Source organism: Belonocnema kinseyi, chromosome 1 (genome assembly GCF_010883055.1).
Source record: "Belonocnema kinseyi isolate 2016_QV_RU_SX_M_011 chromosome 1, B_treatae_v1, whole genome shotgun sequence".
In the NCBI taxonomy this organism is placed as follows: Eukaryota; Metazoa; Arthropoda; class Insecta; order Hymenoptera; family Cynipidae; genus Belonocnema; species Belonocnema kinseyi.
The window spans coordinates 31424406-31431211 of record NC_046657.1 but is presented as its reverse complement, the minus strand read 5'-3'; positions in this window follow the sequence as shown (position 1 = coordinate 31431211).

The window sequence follows — 6806 nt, the reverse complement described above, 5'->3', positions numbered from 1 at the left end:
AGGGAGCTCTTCTTAATATTTTGACACCAAAATCATGTCGATACACCTTACCGACTGCGAGTAAAGCCACCCACGCTTTAACTTGACAGACTGTATAAGATTCGCAGTTTTTTTATGCGTACAAAACAATAAAATTAAAACATTTAATTTTTTGACAAACGACACAAGCTATAAAAAAATAGACAAAAGTTACTCTTCCAAAAAATACCGAAAACTCATTGAAATTTTTCAAAAATAATTCTGGATAGGACACGTGGTTTTTGCTTTAGTCGTAAAAAATAACATTCAAAATAAAAATATTTACTTTTTTTGAAATAATGACACCAGGTACGAACTAAAATTAACAGAGAAAAGCTGCTCAGCTAAAAAGACCTATAAATTTATTATCAATCATTTTTACAATACAATTTGTGCTTTATTTTGCAATATTTGAATAAGCAATCCCAGGCACAGTTACATAAAAAATGTATTATATTTGATATAAAAGTGTTGTGTATAATGTAGAAAAGTTGACATTTTGGACAAAATCGAGTGCGGAGAACGAGATTACATGAGCTTTGATTTTAAAAGGTCTGTGCACGAATGCGGGAGAAATGCGAAGACCGGGCGTAGAGTGCGAGAGCCATCAGTCGCGCGGCGTAGGAGCGCTGAAACTTTCGAGGTCAGTTCTTTTAACAACAGAGAATTGACAATCACAAAATTACAGTGGTGGAAGTTTTTAGTCTTAATTTTAAAATGTTTATGCAAAAATGTGCGAAAATATAAAGACCAATCGCATACTGCGAGGTAAATACATAATCGAGCGGACAGCGTGTGATAAATATATCATCGAGCGCGAAGCGCTTGAACTAACAGTCGCGCGCCCTGGGTGCGCTTAAACTATAAAATAAACTCTGTCATTATAATGATGCCGCTAAGGGACCCACTAAAAACACCACCCTTTCTCCTTAGCATAATTCCCATCCGGAATCGCTTTCGCATTACTTCAGGGGGTGCCGTTTTTTAGCCTGTGGTGTTGCTGGTGGTGCTGGTTTACTTCTTCATTTTTTGGGCTTCGGATCGGACCAGACCTTCTTCAGTACAGTCCAACCACGATGTACGCATCCTATTTAGTAGCACGACAATGTCGCGCAACGGGGTCGTCGGTCTTTAATATTATAGCTGGACTCCGTCGTTTACTTCTGTGATTTTTTGAGGCTTCCTCGACGGGGCTGACTCCCTGAAGGATAGACATTTCATTGACCCCGGCAGATGATCACTCCGGAGCCTCTTTCATCGTGCGACGCAGAGGAAGCACTGGGGAGCGCTGGAGAACTCCGCAGAGTTGTGACCCTCTTTGCCGCACCTGTAGCATCCTTTTGTGCTATCAAGACCTTTACAGCTCGCTGTCCAATGGCCAAATCCGACGCTTTTTTTCTTCGGTCAGCTCAACGAAGGCCCTTAAAGTTCCTCTGATGGCCTTGTTTGTGAGACTGACCCTTATTTCTTCTTCATTTTGTTCCCTCAAGTGTTTCTAAACAACCGCTTCGACCTCTCCTGCGTCTGTGGTAGTGTCCAGACCTAAGACCTCGACCTCCATACGGGGTAAGAGCTCGCGCAAGCTACCCTCTTCACCTACCGCTCCTCTTGTGGTTGTTGAGAACTCAGCTTTGCCCTTTCCTGTATGTCCTAATTCCACAAGGACCTCTCCGTTTCTGATTTACCTGGCCCCCTTGATTTTGACACCTAGGGCGTCAAAACTTACCTTCTGCTTGAGATCCCTGAGGACCTTCGCGTAACTCAGGCCTTTGGCTGGTTTGATTAAAACCGCCTCGGGTCGAGAATGCCGCTGCGTTTTCTTCTGCTTCCTGATGTTGTTGGAAGAAGGCTTCTCTTCTCTATCCTTCTTGCTTGGCCTTACTTGCCTCCACGGGGCCCAGGGTGGCCTCCCTCACTCTCTTCCCGTATTAGGATGAGCTAGTTTTCACGGCATTTTTGTCCGTCTGGATTCCCAGACTGGCAACCTTTCTTCGTCCTGTCTTCGCCTTTGCTTCGTTGACCCTTTGACCACCTTCTTGCTGACTCGTCGTTGGCGCTCTAAAGCATCCATTTTGTTGTTTACCTCCTGTAGCTCCTTGAGGGCCTCCTTAGTCTCTTCCAGACAGTTAAGAAAAAGAGGCTTGCCTTTCTGAGCAAAATCCCACTCCAGTTTGTCGTCGAATCTGACCTCCTGCGTGACGTCCAAAGGACTGGCACTGACCACCGGGGTTCGAACCCGATCGTAATCAATGGGAAGATTGCTACCCCACACGGGGTACTCAAAATATGATGTAATTAAAAACACTGATATTTTTCTTTGACTAAAATTAAATGGTCATTTGCTATGAGACTCGAAGAATATTCCCTTCTGAAACTTCTAGACCCTGAAATCTAAGAAAACGAAAACTTGGGCGCTGGAGAAGACGTGGTCTAGAAGGTGAAAATGAAAAAAAGTCCCTGGTTTTTTCCTTTACTAAATTCAATTGACAATTTACGATCAGACTTGAAGAATACTTACTTCTTAAACCTTCTGATCACGAAGTCATATACGTTAAAATGCTGAATAGAAATACATTTTCAATTCCGGCTGTGTCGAAAATTACCTGATTTCCATAACCAAACTGATTTATAATTGAAAATAAAATATATGATAAAATAAAAAAATCGAACAAATAGGGTAAGATCAGAAAATGATTTTTCAAATAGAATTGAAATCTGTTACCAGAGAATTAGTCTTAAAACATTCTTTTGAACCTAAAAGTAAAAAAAAACACACATTATTTTAAATTTCGGAAAAGTTCTGAGCTTTGGGAACCTAACTATAAATATTATATTTGCCAATGCTATTTCATCGAAAATAACGTGCTTCGAATATGAAGTCGCATCTCTTAATAAATCAAAAATAATTAATTAATAGATAATGCATTTCAAATTTAAAAAATAAATATTTAATAACCCAGCGGGCACCAAGATGTCTTAAAAACGTCGTTAAAACGTTCCAAAATGTCCGACGACTTTCAAGCCAGAAGTCGTTACGGCATTAGAGAGACAATTTTCTGATGACCATAAGACGTTCTATGTCTGTCGTTTTTGTTGTCGTTAATACAACTTTTAGCATATATAAAAAGACAAAGGCAGTAATATTAATTAATATATTATTACTATATTATTATATTGTTATATTATATTTATTCATTTTATTAAAGTATTTATTGCTTTCCTGTTTTGATGTTGAAACACATTCTTATCATGTATTTCTTTAAGAAAATGGAATATATTTTTCATTCATTAAATTATTTGTAAAAAGATATCTATTTATAGTAATATAAAATTATAAATTACACAATGTCATTGCATTTTTTATTTAAATCAGTTAATTCCCGCCGGGCACGAATGTCCCAAGACGTTTTTAGAACGCCTAAAAAAATCTAAGTCAGGCAAAAAACGTCTAATGTTCCAAATACGTCATAAAAACGTTATTAAAATATTGTGCTTGAGTGTTGTTATTTACATCATTTTCTTGGTATTTTCAAACAATTATTAATTGAAAACCTGTTTTTCCACCACAAAGTTTTACAACTGAAATTTAAGTGAAATGTCGCAAAGATATCGCAACGATGTCGTAACTATGTCGTAACGATTTTCACCTACGAGTTTCAACTCGAATCTCCAAAATTCGTAATTAAACTTGAGGATTGTAAAAACACAGACCTGAAATTATTACACCGTAACATTGGTTTGGATTTTAATTCAGAGATGAACTTCAACTCAAGAAAAATTTATCTAATTGGAAGGACATCAATATCTGAAATTCAGTATTTAATCATACGTTCATACTCATTTTAAGGTGTGACACTTTTAAGATTTTTTCTTCACTATGAAGATTCGTAATTAAAATCGAGCTCAATCAAAAACAATTCTTGAAATTGTGGTATAACTTGAACTTTTTCGGGTCTTCAATTCATAAACTCGAATATAAAAAAATCTGAATTTAAGAAGGGCAATATCTGAATTTCAGAATTTAACCATACGTTTTCTAAAATTCATATCGACTGTTTACTTAAATGTGATGAATTTGTACTTAATCGTCTTCTTTACAGTGCAAAAAAAAGCAAATCCGATTTAAAACTCGCACTTAAAGCATTTTGAGATTCTCTATATAGAAAAAGATAAATAATTTATATATTTAAAAATAAACATGTCTGATTTTTTAAAGTAATTCCGACATGCTGCCCAATTATTATTAGAATCAAAGTAAAAATCAAATAAATAATGTAATAAATAAATAAAGTAATAAATAAAGTAAAATCAAAATTAATTATTATTCTTATCAAAGAACGTCCTAAGTCAGGCCAAATCACCTTCTAAAAATATACAATGTTGCAAAGACGTTTTTTTGACGTATTTATAACATTGGATGTTTTTGGACGTTTTTTAGCCTGACTAAGAACGTTTTTTGGGTTGTTCTGAAATCGTCTTTTAAACCTTACGTCCTAAAAGCGTCTTTAGGACGTAATAAAAATGTCTTTCAACTTCGTGCCCGCTAGGTTAAAAGATTTTTCTAGTACTTAAAAAAATTAGCAAGTAAAAAGCTCCTCTTCTACCATAAACATTCACAACTAAATTTGAAAAAAATGTATTAATATAAATATTTCAATAAGAGTTGAAACTTCTGCACGCGATAAGTTGAAGGAAAATGTCGCGAAGACGTCATAACGACGTGATAAAAATGTAATAGTCCAGTCATTCGGTACTTTTAGAATGTAGTTTCTGGGGCAGTCATTTTTTTCTTTTAAGTGCTTTATTTGAGGGTGCATAATATGGGGTCAGGTTCTGTGAACAGAATTTCGTCCTGCAAAGTGTACGCTTAATCAATTCGGTGACCAAATTGCACCATGGAACAAAACTAGGACCATTTTCTTAACATATAAGTCAACTAATAATAATAAATTTCCATCACCCATCAAATGTACATTTTTTGGCATTTTTTATGAAATTTCTATTAAGGACGCTTATTATAGATCAAAAAAAAAATTTAATCTTTTTTAATCAATAAATAAATAATTGTTTAAATAAATAAATTTCCATCACTCATCAATTCTGCGTTTTTTGTCCTTTTTGCTGAAATTTCTATTAGGAAACTTTATTACAGATTAAAAATGAATATTTCATCATTTTGAATAATTAATTAATTGTTTAAATAAATTGCAATCACCCATAGAATGTGCAGTTTTTAAAAATTTTTTACTGTAATTTCTATTACGTGAATTCTCTTATAATTATCAAAATACTAATCCACTACTAGAAATAGTTGTTACATCTTTAATGCACTATTAAGAATAATTTCTAATTGTACTATTTATTTATTTGAAATATTATTTCAATTATGTACTCATACTCGTTTTCACACTACCTATGAGGTAGAGTATTCAGCGCTTTTTTTCAAAGTGGTATCCCCTGTAGGACTAATCCACCAGATCCCTAGTGGAAAACTCTGCTGGCTGTCTAATATCAGATCTGAGTAAGATCTGGCGACGTCTAGATTATCTAGTCATGACAGTCCAGTCTCGTCCAGATGTGGACCTGGTCAGGTATCTATAATATCAAAATTTCTAAGTACCAATCAGTCAAAGTTTTTTAAAAATATTTTTTAAAAACTGTCAGGATGTCCAAACTCATACAAAATAAGAAATGAACACTTTTCAAAATCTTTTTTCTTTATTATTGTCTTGAGAGTCTAGTCTGGCCCAGATTTTGGACTGGTCAGCAATCGATAACATAAAAATTTCTAAGTGTCAATCAGCAAAGGTGTTTTCTTAATATTTTCGAAACATTTCCAGAATGCATAAAGTTATAAATAATAAGAAATTAACACTTTTTAAAATTAATTTTTTTCTTATTTTCTTGGCAGTCTAATCTGGCCCAGATCTGGGACTGGTCCGCAATCCACATTATAAAAATTTCTAAGTGTCAATCTGCCAAAGTTTTTAAAAACATTTTCTAGAAATTGCCACGATGTCAAAAATTATAAAAAATAAGACATTAACACTTTCCAAAAGCAGGTTTTATGTCATATTTTCTTGGAAGTCTATTCTGGCTCAGATCTGTGAATGGTCTGCAATCCACACCATACAAATTTCTAAATGTCAGTCAGCTAAACTTTTTTACCTTTTTCGAAAGACTGCCAGAGTGTCTAAAATTATACAAAAAAAGAAACTAGCACTATTGAAAATAATTTGTTTTCACTTAATGTCTTGACAGTCTTGTTTGACCTAGATCTGAGACTTGTACGTCATCCACTCCATAAAAATGTCCAAGTGTTAAGCCGCCAAACTTTTTTGACCATTTAAAAAAAACTGCCAGGGTATATAAAATCAGACAAAATAAGAAATTATAATAATTAATAATTATATAATAAGTAATTATAATAAACTCCTCTAATAGAAATTGAAGTGAAAAATTAAAAAAACTGCACATTCTATGTTTGATGGAAATTTATTAATTTAAACAATTATTTATTTATTCAAAATGATGAAATAATAATTTTTGATCTATAATAAGCGCCCTCAATAGAAATTTCGTTAAAAAAAAAACATATAACATATAAACATTCAACGTGTTGAAGTATTACGTGGATGGTTATTAATATATTCTGAGCAATGGTCTGAGAATTGAAATGAGTATTCTGTTACGTATTCGACTTTGCCCTATATACGCAATAGATTTTGGGTCAAAGTCACACGCTTCTGTAGCTATAAGTAGGACCGAACCTACGGTCTCGAGCTCAG